The 15527-nt window shown below is 41.7% G+C and overlaps 1 protein-coding gene across 11 annotated transcripts in view; it reads left to right on the top strand.

Annotated features, from left to right (window-relative positions):
* The first annotated feature begins 8876 nt into the window (after window positions 1-8876).
* The window catches only part of FAM126A (family with sequence similarity 126 member A), an 83865-nt gene continuing 77214 nt past the window's right edge, over window positions 8877-15527 (top strand). For 3 of the 11 annotated variants that reach the window (XM_039523880.1, XM_039523881.1, XM_039523882.1), the window contains exons 1-2: window positions 8877-8936; window positions 15404-15460. The gene's annotated coding sequence lies outside the window, so the exon portion shown is untranslated. Of the gene's footprint in view, window positions 9021-15403; window positions 15461-15527 lie in introns of all 11 variants that reach the window. The other 8 variants (XM_039523875.1, XM_039523871.1, XM_039523868.1 and 5 more) reach the window with 6 other exon arrangements.

The raw sequence follows: 15527 nt of genomic DNA, 5'->3' as shown, positions 1-15527 counted from the left end.
AGTGTGTATATTTTAATGTTGTGCATCTATTTTCTTATAAGAAACTGTAATCCCATTTCAGAATACATATAAACCCATTCAGATTGTTCCCATAATTATCCTAAACGCATTCCCTAATACAGTAATTTGATACTGTACTTTTGGTTTCACTTAGCCTTAAAAATATTCAAACCTTAACACATTAAACAGGTAATGTATACATGTATACACACTATACATTATACATGAAAAAAGGTTACCATTTATTTTATAAGAGAAAAAATATGGCCAATCACTGCCCAGAAAAATCAACCACTATCCATCACAAATGACACAAACTTTAATAACAACATGAGTGAGCCCATGGTAGGACCCCAGTAAGGACTGATGGGAGTTGCACACAGGGTGGGGGCTGTGGACCAATGCTGTCCCCTGTATGGTGGTGTCAGTTCTATTAGTGAGATTGGAGTGGCTCAGGGCAGGTGGAAAGGCACCTCTGGGTGCATCTTACTGCTGCTCCTTTTTAAAGTAGCTTCCAGTCTGATTAGAATGTGGAGGCAACTGCAGCATATATGTTAGCCACCTTGGGGCCTAGACATACGCAACTGGGGCCATGGTGTATTAGAAAGTGCACTAGCTAGTACCTCCTCCTAGTTGGACCAAATTAAGGCGTAGGCACTATAGGTGTCTCTAGTTTCCTGGCTCCTGGAGTCATGTCACTACAATAACTTACTTTTCTATGTTTAAATGCTAAGATTTTTCTAACCCTTGTGATTGCAAACAAAAGCTTGAAAATGTGACCCAAGAGTAATAGATGCAGAAATGTCTGAGTCAACAGAGAGCCTGAAACAATAGCTCTGAGAGGTGTGAATTCCAACATGCACTAGCGTACTCTGTTAACCTTTGTTCTCCACCAGAGGAGGAGAAGAGTGTACGAGACCTGGTGTACCTATCAAATCACATAAATCCAGTGGTGAGCTGGAGCAGGTTCCCACAGGTTCCCAAGAACCGGTTGCTAAAATTAGACCTCCATGGAGAAGCGGTTGTTAAAGGGCCAGGAGGTAGGCAAAGAACTCCGGTCCGTGGGTCAGACCATCCTGTTGCTCCCAGGATTCCCAGCTGGGGAGACTGAGGCTCCCCCGGCCCTTCCTCCGCTTCCCCCCAGCTGCAGAGTGGGCAGCTCAGCTGAGCTCTGGAGTTGCTTTGAGCTGCCAGCAAGGTAAGGGGGGAGGGGGCTGCAAGCTCTAGGGCTGCTGGGGGGGCAAGTGGGGCAATTTGCCCCAGGCCCTGTAGGGGCCTCCAGCCCCACAAGTATGTCTCCGCCTGCCCCGGCCCCTCCTCCGCTCCCCCCCCTTAAATCAGAACTTTTTATAGGGAACCGGTTGTTAAAATTTTGGCAGCTCATCACTGCATAAATCCCAGATGCTGGTGTAAGTACTGCAGAGCCACCCCAGAGCTAGTGCTCCTGGGGCTGAGGAAAAGGTAGTCCCATACTACAGCCCCCACTTCCCTGGGATGGCAAGGTGCTCTCACATAGCTGCCAAGTTTTGTGCAGCTCCACGGATGACATTTAATGAGGTAATTTGCATATTTGAAATTAATTGGCACATAACCATAAACTTCACGCTAAAAATGTGTGGAGATAGGACCAGTGAAGTTGTTATCCTGTTTGACATCCCTACTAAATGAAATCCTCTGTTTTTCTACACTCTGAGCAGCAAGACAAGCTTCATGCAATGGGAGCCCAAGGATCCTTGAGGTTCTGGGACCTGGCACAGCTTCCCCTTCCCCAAATCAGCTTTTTCCCTTCTTCACTCATGCCTTCTCTGCTCCCCATCCAGCCCCCACCTCTCCCTGCTCGCTGTTGTTCTGCTGCTGCCACACTCCATAACCATGTACAATAGAGTCCATCAGGAGGAACTGCAGCCCCTGCTACAGTTTAGCTGGATGCATGAAATTTTGACTAAGGCAGGCATGACAGGGCTGACAAATACAGGAGTGTCATACAATGCATGATGCATGAGAGCCCTGCTCTTGGTGCCCCAAATGGTGGGCAGAGCCATAGTGCAGGGATGGGAATCACAAGAGGCCTGTGTCATGGTGTGCTAGGGCCTCAGATTGCCTTAATCAAACCTTACTCTGTGGTGCGCTCTTGAGTGCTATAAATTCTGTCCCATTGATGCGTAGACACACTAAATTGGAAGAGACATCTTTATGCATTCTTGTCCAACACTTGCTCCTCAATGCATCTGTTCATCACAGGACAAGATTCAGGCCTATATATATCCAATTGCATGATACATGCTACTCACAAACAATTTACTTTGTGGACCTATTCCTGCAAAAGTAAGAATTCATTTTTAACCTCACGCTGGCTCTATTACCCTTCCCAACCACAACCCAATGTGTTCTCTAAAAAGTCTGAGAAAGAGTCAGCAAAGGACTTTCTAGCCCTCTTAAGGTAAGAATATATTATTCTTGGTTTGCATTTGTTCTGATTTGGTTGCTGCATTTTTTTTAAATCTTGTCATACAGTATAATGGGAGTAACATTTGTGGCAGTGGAATTAATAGCTTTTGATGTTATCAGATGCCTTGCAGATGCTTCCCTGCAGTATTTAATCAAAATCAGAGTTATTGCTTCCTATTCTCCAAGGTTATAGAACATTATCTGTTAATCATATTTATGTGAGACTCTGGCATTGAGCATCTTGTTTAGAGAACTGGCCTTTAAAGGTACACCATCAGCTCAAATTTGACCCTAAATCTGGGTTTTGTGAAAATTAGTATTTGAAAACCTAAGCCCAGCAGAAAAGCTTCCATTATTTTGTTTTAAATTCCATTGGAGTGTTTTAGTAAGTACATATTCCTCTGAAGGAATTTGCAACTAGATATTGCAGCATTATGCAAGCACATGAGACCTGGAAAGAGAAACTGACTAGAGACAAATGCAAAAATAGATTTGTGTATTTCCAGTGCAAGTGAACTGCACAAAGGAGACAAGAAGCATGTGTTAAAAAGAAAATTATATTCTTTGAAAAATTCTTTCAGATTTGATAATATAACATATTTGTTATAAAGTTAAGGAAATGATTTTTTAAATTGCTGTACCAATATATGATTTTAAAGCTGACAGTGTTCCTTTAAGACAGTGGTTCTCAAACTTTTGTACTGGTGACCCCTTTCACATAGCAAGCCTCTGAGTGCGACCCCCCCTTATCAATTAAAAACACATTTTTATATATATTAACACCATTATAAATGCTGGAGTAAAAGCGGGGTTTGGAATGGAGGTTAACCGCTCATGACCCCCCATGTAATAACCTCGCGACCCCCTGAGGGGTCCCGACCCCCAGTTTGAAAACCCCTGCTTTAAGAGGACCATAAGTACAGTCAATTGATCAATAAAACGTTTGTAACTGTTTTTATTGTTCTGCTTTTGTAATTTAAAATGTTTTATGACACTATAAAAAAAATAAAACTAGTATCTATGATCTTTGATCTTTGAGTTTGACAGCCAAGCAATTACTATAAAGATATAGTCTCCACCTTTCTGGCAAAGCTGGTCAAACATTTTCCAGAACAGTATTCTGTCAGAAAATGCTGATTCGATGACACTGAAATATTTTCTGGGACCATATTGATTTTATCAAAAAATGTGATGGGAAATTATCAAATAATTTAATTCATTGCTGAAATAGTGATATTAATTATATTAAAATTCAAAATGATAAGGCTGAAACAAAATGTTTTGAGCTCATCTAAATGTTTTGATAATTTGGTTTCGGCGTTCCCAAAATGAAATATTTTGGAATATTTGTTTGTTGGGGAATTTTGACTTTTGATTCCAATTCAGGACAAAAGGAAAATTTGAAATGTCAGAATTTTCTGTGAAATGGAAATCCTGTTTCCCACCTAGCTCTGCTTTCTGGTGACTTTTTTCTGACAAGGTCTCATTTTTTGTTGTTGAGTTTATTCCTTCTGAAAGATTTCAAACGGATAGCCCTGAAGACTGAAGTCTTCTATATAGCTAGAAAGGAATACAGCACAGGTTTGGGAATTGCAAGCTTTCACACAATCTTCCACTATCATGCGTCACCCTATTCTAGGACAATTTTGAGGGTCAGAGTATAGTTCATTCAGGCTGTAGCCTGGCAGACTTTTAGTTATCCAAAGTTAATTGAATTCAATGGAAGTCATTCTATTGACTTCAGTGGTCCTTCAGTCAACTGCTTTGCATGAAAGTAACTTCACACATGAATAGTTCTATTTAATGGAACTACTTAAAGGTTTAAGTGTCTGCATGATTGGGGCCTCAATCCTTGATCTCTTTGAGATTGCTAACCAAGGTTCCAATGGGTGTCCACCTCGAATCTGGTTCTGAGATTTGGATAAGTTTCTGCTAGGAACTGAAGAATGACTACTCCATTCACACAGGCCACCAATGGCCATCAGATGGTAATGACTTCCAGCTGCAACTGACCTGACCTAGATTTGAACTGTGAACCAGGAACAAGAAGTCTTAAGAGTCCCAATTTCAGCACCCCGCTCTAAAGTGTGTCCTCAATAATGTCTCATATGCTATAGATTTGATATAAGATAATATAACAGAAATAACTTCAGATTTTCCATAGCAAAGGCTCAGATTTGTTATTTTAATAATGTTACTAGTTGAATTGAGCTCTGGGTACCTAATAATATGACCCCAGATTACAGTTAAGTATTTAGTTATCAAGGATTTCTTCTTTTTAAAGACGCTTGCAAACTACTGTGCATTTATAATCTAAATATATGAAATTAAAATTAAAACTAAATTTATTTTAGTGCAGAATGAATTGCTAACAAAACAAGTGAAGTTGAGGGTTAGAAATTTATTTTCCTGGGGAACAAAAATATTTTCTGAAACCTGTAATGAAACAACTTTCTGGAACACTTATTTTAAAGGCAGCGCTGAGTATCACCAATTGTCAGTGGAAGTGCAACTGAAGTTTTTATTCTTTGTAGTCTTTATCAGCCTGAAAGGAACTCTTGCTAGGTAATTTGAAATGGCCCTTTGCTAGCGATAAGAGAGCTGCAATGAATAAAAGGAAAAAAAAAGGTAATAAATTTGGTTCACATGCGCACACAGCAATAAAAATATGATTACTGAAATAAGAATCCACACATTCCTGGGAAAGTATGTGGACCATTAATAACATTACAAAGCCACTATAGCTAGAAAAGCCATTTAAAATGCTTAAAGCACCAAAATAGTTTAAACAGTGTTAAAACCTGTTAAGATAATACAAGGCAAACTAATTTATGACCTAAAATCTCAGCGTTGTCAGTGTGAGGTATTCACCGTCTTATCATTGTATGGGATTCATAACCCCATTACTTGTGCTAACTATTACAATCATAACTCTTCACTAACAATAAAACTAATAATTGATTAGCAGCATTTAGGATTATGATCACGCTATACCACTTTTGCAATTAATAGATGTGCTCAGGACGGTTGCTGCTTCTAAGTCACTTTCAAGCTATAGAATTAAAAATAAATCAAAAGTCTCTCTCTTACCGCACTGTATGCAGGTGAAGTACCCACCCTGATCCTTGCCCGGTACAAACATTGCATCTGAATCTCCTCTCACTTACATATGTCTAAATCAGAAGACTCAAGCCCTGTTGGAGTTATTCAAATTTATCCTCTTCCTAAGATTAGCCTTTATTTTTAGCTTAACTTAACATAAACAACCAAGTGGTTGTTTCTACAATTATTCTCTCTAACAGTGCCCATTCCTCTTTACCATGGAGTGTTGGGGTTGATAAGCCCCACCTCTTCCAGCGGCCAGCCTGAGTAAGGAAAATCACTTTGCATGTTTATCCCATGTCACAAAAAACTACCACCCTATTAAATTCAGACTTTTCAGTGGTAACACACTAGGAGTGTGGCAGAGATGAATAACTGAGCAATGGAGGCATAAGTAATTATAAATGGACAGGTCTTTAAAAGTAATCATAGATTTTATTGTAAACAAAATAATACACATTGGATTATATACTTCTACATGCATCTATGTCAGGGGTAGCCAACCTGAGCCTGAGAAGGAGCCAGAATTTACCAATGTACATTGCCAAAGAGCCACAGTAATACGTCAGCAGCCCCCCAGCAGCTCCCTCACCAGCTCCCAGCACCTCCCACGCACTGGCAGTCCTGCTGATCAGCACCTCCCTGCACTTCCCAAGCAGCTGTTTCATGGCATGAAGGAGGCTCAGAGGGGAGGAGTGAAGGCACTGCAGGCTCAGGGGAGGGCGCAGGAAGGGGTAGAGTGGGGGCAGGGCCTGTGGCAGAGCCAGGGATTGAGCAGTGCATTGGAAAATCGGCACCTGTAGCTCCAGCCCTGGAGTCAGTGCCTATACAAGAAGCCGCATATTAACTTCTGAAGAGCTGCATGTGACTCCGGAGCCACAGGTTGGCCACCCTGATCTATGTCAAGACATCCAAGTATACATCCAGTTCAGCAAGTAAGATATGAATTGGTAAATACAGAGACCTGGCTAAGGCCCCAATTCTGCAACAAGATCCACACATCACAGACATATGTTGAAGTCAACAGAGTTTTGTGTGAGTATAGGTACCTACTAGCGCAGGACAATAGGGTGTACTTCACCTGTTAATATTGTCCATATGATATATAAGGGCAGGGCTTTGAAATGAATAATTGTTTGAGAAAACAGCATTATAGAGCAGTGATTCTCAAACTTTTTTACTAGTGACCCCTTTCACATAGCAAGCCTTTGAGTGCGACCCCTCGATCAATTAAAAATGCTTTTAAAATATATTTAACACCATTATAAATGCTGGAGGCAAAGCGGGGCTTAGGGTGGAGGCTGACAGCTTGCAATCCCCCATGTAAGAACCTTGCGACCCCTGAGGGGTCCCGACCCCCAGTTTGAGAACCCCTGTTATAAAGTAAGTGTCAAAGGGCCCAATCCTGAATTCTAGTGCTGGGTCTGACACTGATTATCATTTAACTTTTGGCAAGTCAAAAATCTCTATGCCTTAGTTTCATCATGTGTAAAATTGCATTAATAACAGTGACTCATTAAATCCTTATTAATCCTTGAAACTACTATGTAGATGTATTTTCATGATTAATACATAAGCTTCATAACACTTTTACAAATGATAAAGTACCTTTAATTTTATTTTAAATTAGTTCTTTATGATAATCCAAATGGTTACTCATAAAACAAAATGACTGTGCAAAAAAAAAAAAATTTTGTCTTGTTCCTCACCACTGTAACAGCATAAATTTGACCTTATCACTTAATTTTAGCTTTTTAAAAGTGAAGTATCTTTTCTTTTTACAGTGTAGGTTTTGGAATTACAGAGTGTCTGTGATAGAAGAAAGCCTTATTTATGATTGATGCAAAGTTGAAATCCTCCATCACAGTTGTTTCATTTCCAACGGGTTGGTAAGAAGACACTACATATGTACATAAAAAAGCTGAAAATGCTGATCAACATTTAACATTTATTCTTTATAAATGGAAGAGATTAAAGGTGAGGTGTTCTCATTAAGGCTTCTGAAGTCAGCACTTCCATTTTAAGCATCTATTTGTCAGGGCTGTGTAACTCGTACTTCACATCACTTTAGGTAATAATTTGCCTACATTGTCAACCCTATTTTTATTTCTAAACAATTATCAAAATTGGTTGAGATATAGAGAACAGTAAAACAAGCAAATGTGTCTGTTCATGCTACGACACCAATGTACCTGAACGCTGACTGAAAGTTGAAATTAACACATTTCAGGCCTATTGGTCATTAGTGGGTTTTTTAATTCATGGACATTTTCCATCCTTTTTTGAGATCCAAATCTGAGATAATTTTTTTTATCTTGAGTTAAGATTTTGTTTTTGCCAAGTTGTATCCTAAAATGAAAGCATCAATCCTTAAAGTGGATCAAGCTCTTTCTTCCTGAAATTTCATTACGATAATATTTTGTCTGAGTAAGAAATGTTTCCTGAACCTGTGGTGAATGAAATCAGGGAGTGTAGAGCTAATTGGTTATTGTTAATAATTTATGTTACAATTTAAGTGTACATGGTTCACATTGTTTGGTAGCCAGTGTACTTGTCCTGATTTAAATGCACAACCAAAAGTAAGAGAACTAGGCAAAACAGAACATATAGGAATGGGTGTGTGGCCACTACAGTTGCTATACTACATAGTCTAGCTAGCTTAAGAATGGTTATTAAAGGAGGAGCTGGTATGTATTGTACAGATATAGAACCTGGCAGTTCAGCGCAGGATCCTCGGTGGTTTGGATCCCATCTTGTGGTTTGGGCCTAGCTCTGATTAAGAGTGAGGTTAAAATGGATTTGCTTCTATTAGTTCCCCTGCAATCTATGCCTTAAGGTTGTCTAGGCCTCTAATGTTTATGGGCTCCATCATGGGAAGTGCTGAACCGCTGCTGCAAGATGCTGAGCCCCTCCACTCCCCTCCTCTACAGCAGCCATCCAGGCAGCTCAGTATCTCACAGGATCAAGTTCCCGTGTCACTGTCAAGGCACCAGGCCCCGGTGTCCTGAGAGAACAGAGCAGCTGCACAAGCAGGAGGACGGGAAGGACACTCTCACCGCCCCTGACCCCAGAACACTAGGGGCTGAATGGACCCTCTGTTGTCAATCAGATGTCGAGAGGTCTGGAAACCACGCCCACAGCCTGTATCCCCGCCCACACACCCCACCCCGTCCCTCTTCTCCCCCCTCCCCCCCGAACAGGACAGATCCAACCAGTGGAAAAAGGAGGGAGGTGCCCGTTCTAAATCCCACCCTCTGTGCCATCCCATAGGCTAGCGTGACGGCTCGTCGCCTCAGCATTGGCTGACGCCGCAGCCAGGCAGGGACAGGCTGGGCGGGGTCGGCCCCTCACTTTCCCCCCTCGCCGCCAGGCAGCCCCCGAGGCTAGTAAGTCAGTGAGCGGAGGAGAGGTGGCGTCTCGGGGTGAGGGAGCGGCGGACTCCGGAGCGGCGGTGCCGCTGGGCGGGAGGGGTGAGTCTGACTAGCGGCTGTTCGGGCTGAGGGAACTTTTCTTGGCGGGGCTGGGAGACTTTGGCCGTTGGGACTGTTAGAACCGCCGGGTAACGGCAGCTTGGGGAGGTCCCGGGTCCGAGAGCTGTCAGGCGCTCCCTGCAGCGGAGTCCCCCCTCTTCCCCCGCCGCCGCCGCGCCTGGGGTGTCCCTGCCCGACGGGCTTCAGAGTGCGGGTGCCCGGTGCTGCTGCTGCCCCGGCATGGCCCTGGGCTGGGGCGCCCTGACCCGAGGCGGCGGGGGCGCTGCCCCAGCTCCAAGCCGGCAGCAGGGGTCAGTCTGCGGAGCTGCCGAACCCGGCTGGCCTGGGTCATCACAGCGGCGAGGACTGACCCGAACCCGATCGCTCGTGCCGGCCTTGGGGCCGCGTGTTCCCGGCGCCCTCGCAGCGAGACGAGAGAGGGTCTCGGGCTCTGCCCCAAGGCGTTTGCCGCGCGCCTGGGGCTGGCGGGGCTGGGAGCGCTGCCCCCGCGAGGTGCCCGCACAGCGCCCCGACAGGCAGCCAGGGACCCCCTCCGCTCGCGCTTGACAGACGGGAAAGCAGAGGCAGCCTAAGCCACTTGCCCATCGTCTCATAAGGAGTCTGGCGCAGCGGCCTGCGCGTGTTTCTCTTTAGGAGCGGGCTTGTGGAGTGTGTGTGTGTTGCCTTGGGGCACTTTGGTTATCAGCACTGGTGATTCTGATCTCTTGTTCACATCTTCACAGGTTGAGAATCCTCGAGTCTCTTGGTCTCCTTTCACACAGAGGTGGGGTCATGGGGAAGACCAGTGAGATAGGGGATGGTCTTGCTGAGACTGCTTATTAATAAATAGCTGTACATATCCATCTGGCTTCACAAAACGTAGAAAAGACAGCTTGTGCCTTGAAGGGCTTGCAGTCTGCTACAGACAAGACAAAGACTGTTGCTATTTATCTCTTCTATTATACTAGGATGAGTGTTTCAAATGTCACTCGTGATGTGCTGTTACTTGTAGAATTTCTGCTTCTTATGCTCAGTTATTAGTCTCTACTTCCTCTGTCACTTCTGTTTGTGTTTTTTTGTTTAAGCATCTGCAATTATAACTTTTTATGGAAAGATTTAAAAACCAATCTGGTGCTGTGCTGGTTACATTAATGAAAGCAGATTAATTTTCACTAATCTTTCCAGCGCATTTCCTCTTCTGCATTGATTTCAGTCCACTCAGGCAGGTATGTGAAGGTAGCAGAAAGAGCTGTAGTTGGTGGCTGGGTTTGCTTCTATGCAGATTTCCTTATCCAGTTGCTTGCACATTAAATTCAGGTAACTTACATTTTGTGCTGTGTGTACTTAACATTTTTTTGAAAGGCAGAGATCAATGTCAGTAGACTTTTTTAAAGTTTCTAACCCTGGAAACCATTGCACTTGTCTTCTCATCTAATTTTATCTCTGCCTTGAAAAGCCTTTGGAAGGATTTTCCATTCAGAAGTGTCAGATGGCTGACTGCTATATTTTCACATATTTGGAGGGTTTGTGTGACTTCTCCGATTTGATACTAACTTTCACAATTTAGATTGTTCATAATGAAATCAGTGTTTTGGGAGTTTGTCCTTTGAGAAGATGGAAATGGATGAGTAAAAGATGCAGGTGCCTGTTTAATGGCTACTTTTGAGTAGCCTTGATAGCTGCAAGTTCAGACTTCAAAATAGGTACAAACAAATTGTATGTCAAAGAATATTTGTGAAGCAGACTGTTGTAACATTGGTAGTTATATTAGTGAGATCTGACAAACATTTTTATTATAAAACAGTATGGTGGAAACTGACCCCTCTGGAAGTTTTTTCTTTTTACATATTAGTGGTCTATTTTTGGGGTACAAGCTGATTTTAACAAATGAATACATTTGGAATATGCTTTAGTCCAGTGGTTGTCAACCTATTTACCATTGTGGGCCGCATATGCAGCTCTTTGTGTTTTGTGGGTCACATCCATACAATATATATATACTATCTGTATGGAACTGAGAGTGTCATGTGGGCCACACCTCTGTGCCGAATGGGCTGCAAGTGGGCTGCGGGGTGAGAACCACTGCTTTAGTCCACTCTTCATAGAATATCTTTCCTCTAACATATCAGGTTTAATTCTCTATTGTTGTTTTGCAAGAGTAATCTTTCTTCAGTTTTGTTGCTATGACGGTGGGGAATATCACTATAAAGCTTGGTTTAATTTCCAGGGCATTTTAATTCCTAAGATGAAATTTTATTAACAGTAAAATACTTTAAGTGTAATTTGAGGGACACAGTTTCTTTGTCTTAATTTCTTTGGCATACTTTCCTTCATTGTAAGAAAACACAGCATAAATCTTTCTTCCAAAATGAAGATTTTATTTTGTGCATGGTACCAAAAATACCAGTCACAAGATAAGTGTTTTAACAAAACTAATGGCAATTTTGATCTATAGTGTTTTGTTGGCTGTATTTCTAAGTGTAGTAGTTCTTTTGATTTCAGTATTGAGGTGCATTTTAATAATAAAACTAAACTGTTAAAGGAATATCTTTTTCTCCTGTATTAAGCTTTCACTGGTGGTGGTGATATATTTCTGGTCTGCCTGTTGGCTCCCCTCCCCCATTTCTTTTGTTTCTATCAAGAGATTGTGCCACAGGAAGATTGACAAATAATCAGGAACAGCTGGATACTTACTCCCTTAAGCCCCAACCTTGCAAAGACTTTTAAACACATGCTTAACTTTACTAACAGTGTATAAAGTTAAGCAACCCATGTGCTTAAGTTGTTCTAAGATCAGGGACTTAGATGGCATCTTGTTTGTACTGTGATTAACATAATGGGACTGGCCAAAACCCATGATTGGGGGCCCTCCTCATTGCTACTGCAATACAAATTGTTAATAATAGAACTGTTTTCTTTGTGCACAGAATTGAACAACATTGTTGTGATATGTGCATGCCTTGGACATGTTCCTTTCAGGCAGGTGGTAACAGACGCTTATGCCTCTGTCTGGTCATTTGTGTGTTGTATGTTGTCTGCCTCACAACAAAATGTTGTTTGGATACTGAGCCAGGTGCCAGTCGAAAGGTTGCAAAATCTGTAAGAGAATCTACAGGAAGAAACAAAACAATAGAGAGGTGGGGAGTGGCAGCCTGCTTATGAATGAAGTCCAAGGATGGGATTTGTATATATTGGGAGACAAGCTGACAGCGTGCCTGCCTTGTGAAAGGAGAATCACAGCCTAGCCTGTCCGTAAAATGCTGCAAGACCTTTGGATGAGCATTACTCTACTCTACAAGACACCAAAGTATCTAGTTAGTTAAGTCTAGGTTCTAGAATGTGTGTTAGGATTTTTTTTATATGTAAACATTTGTTTTCAATGCTGCAAGACCTTTGGGTGAGCATTACTCTACTCTACAAGACACCAAAGTATCTAGTTAGTTAAGTCTAGGTTCTAGAATGTGTGTTAGGATTTTTTTTATATGTAAACATTTGTTTTCAATCCTACTACTTGCTATTACTTGAATCTTTGTGCTGTGTTAAATAAACTTACATTTATATTGAAATCAAGTATATCAGAGCGTTGTGTGTTAAGTGGAGAGATAATCTGAAGTGGAACCGGTAAGTTGGGGTGTACTGTTTCTTTAGAAGCAAGAAATTGGTTAATACTGTGAGTGTTCAGTGGAACAGAGGCTGGACACTGCATCTCCTTCGAGGGTTGGAGTGTGCCTATTGCTAACCTGTAGAGTAACTGGAGCTGGCGAGGCCTAGAGAGGAGTGCTTGTGTTGCCTGTGGCCATTGGATTTGGGGATATGATCCACGGAAGGCACAAAGCTTCCTTATGCTAAGGGCATGTGGTAGTGAGGTGCCTCACAACCTTGGGTACCCTGGGAAGTATCACAATTGTCTACTAAAAATCACACTTTAATTCAGTAGCTTGTCAAGAACATTCAGCACTGGTCTGAAACCTATAGGAGTGTCTATGCTAGGAAAAAAACATATTTTTACAATGTTGGCTAATGGGTTAGGAGAGAGCTTAGTGTTTTCCTTCACCTGCTAACACATGTTAAAATTTCAGCTGTGTTGCCCACACTATTAGGGAGAGGAAGTGGGGGCAAAAAACGTAACTAGTTTCGAGACTGACCTTGATAAGTTTATGGAGAGGATCTTATAATCAGACTGCCTACAATGGCATATAACTGATCTGCAATTGCTAGTAGCAAATATCTCCAGTGGCCAGTGATGGAACAATAGAGAGGGATCTGAGTTACTACAGACAATTTTTCCCAGGTGTCTGACTGCTGGGACTTGCTCATGTGCTCACTGTGTAACTGATGACCATATTTGGGCTCGGGAAGGAATTTCCCCATAGTCAGATTACGTATATAAAAACGGTTATACTGGATCAGACCAAAGGTCCATCTAGCCCAGTATCATGTCTTCCGACAGTGGCCAATGCCAGGTGCCCCAGAGGGAATGAACAGAACAGGTAATCAAGTGATCCATCCCCTGTTGCCTATTCCCAGCTTCTGGCAAAGAGAGGCTAAGGACACCATCCCTGCCTATCCTGGCTAATAGCCATTGATGGACCTATCCTCTCTTCATTTATCTAGTTCTTTTTTGAACCCTGTTACAGTCCTGTTATAGATTGGCAGAGACCCTTGGAGTTTTTCATCTTCCTCTGCAGCCATGGTCACTTGCAGGTTTAAACTAGTGTAACTTGAAGTCTTTAAATCATGATTTGAGGATTTCGATAACTCAGCCAGAAGTTATTGGTCCATTACAGGAGTGGGTGGGTGAGGTTCTGTGGCCTGCAATGTGTGAGGGCTCAGATTGGATGATTATGATGGTCTCTTCTGGCCTTAAAGTCTGAGTCCATGAGTCTCACCAACAGAAGTTGGTTCAATAAAAGATGTCTCTCGAATATCCTGGGACTGACATGGCTATAACAACATTGTCTGCACTATGATTTTACTTTTGTACTAGGCCTGATCTACTCCTAAACTTAAGTGAATTCTTCCATCAACCTAGCTACTGACTCTGAGAGATGGATTACCTACATCAACGGGAAAAAATGCCATAAATTGCAGGAAGCATCTACATTAGAGCACTGTAGCTATGCAGCTGTAGGTGCTGTAGTGTAGACATGGTAGTTAACCATGGTAAAAATGCATCTTTTTTCTTCCTAGTTAAGATGAGGCCTAAATGTATAGAATATATTTACTAATTATGCCTCCCATAATAGCAGATGCATAGTTTTGAGGAATTTGCATGAATTATAACAGGAAAAACAGTCATTTTAAAGCAGAACTTTTCCATAAAAGTTAAGGTATTGGGAGCATACTTGATACTTGAGCTTTTAAAATGAAATCTAAATTTTTAATTGAGACTTGAATGTTAAAATTGCTGGATGTATTAAGTACACTAGAACTCGGGCACCTATCAGGATTACACTAGACACTCTACAAAAACATGAAGACACTGCTATTGGCCCTAACAATTTACAATTTAATTTAATTGATCAGCTGACCATCATTAATTGATTGATCTTTATTCAAGATAGCACCCACTGGAGTCAATGTGGAATTTTGTCAGTCTCAGGACCACAAGATTGGGCCCAAAATACGTTTATGTGCTGTGGGAGTTTATGCAGGTAATATGTGAATCACTGTGCACTGGAAGGAGTATAATTCAGAGATTGGCATTAGTTGTCAAGCACTCCATCTTCCAGAAGTAATATGCATAAAGTTTAAATAAGATATTCTCAAATGGTATCATGGTACTTCATATTGATACAGTCATCTAAATCTTTATACTGTACATGCTGCTTCTAGCATTTTATTGGAATCTAGAAGGCAGGGTCCAAATTATAATTGCTTCTATTTTTACCCCTTAAATTTGGAAAACTGGCTCAACCAATGAGCATAAAGTAATTCACAATGATTTAAGTGATGCTATATAAAAGACTATTTCCAATACACGATGAGGATGTGGGTGAAAAGCAAATTTGACTTGATTCTCCCGGTGCTGTGTATTGGAAAATTATTTCTTAACATATTGTAATCTGATACTGTCTCAACTGCTCAGCTAAATTGTGGTTTTTGACTTGTTAATGCCATTGCACTTGTTTATGGTGGTGTCCACAGGCTGTAATTAAAATCAGGGCTCCCTTGTGCTCAGTGATGTACAAACATAGGTAAAAGACTTGAACTGTTTTAAGCAGGGACTGCCAAAATAATCAAGATGTAACTGGTGACTCTAGACCAGCATTGTAGAATGACAGTGATTGGGTTTTTAAAACGTCATAATCCACTGTTTCTGCCTTAATTTATATAATGTCGGAGAGACTCTTTTTAAAGTTTTACATACTTTTTTTCCCTAGGCAAGGATGTGGAGACAGGTGTAAAGCCATTTTTAAGACTTCAGTAAAGGGCAACAGGTATGCACTAGCTGTTTGTGGGCAAACTAACTTAAATGTTTATCAGTATAAACAACGTAGTCTGGAC

Source organism: Mauremys reevesii, linkage group 2 (genome assembly GCF_016161935.1).
Source record: "Mauremys reevesii isolate NIE-2019 linkage group 2, ASM1616193v1, whole genome shotgun sequence".
Taxonomy (NCBI): Eukaryota; Metazoa; Chordata; order Testudines; family Geoemydidae; genus Mauremys; species Mauremys reevesii.
This window is presented reverse-complemented; position numbering and strand designations above follow the sequence as displayed.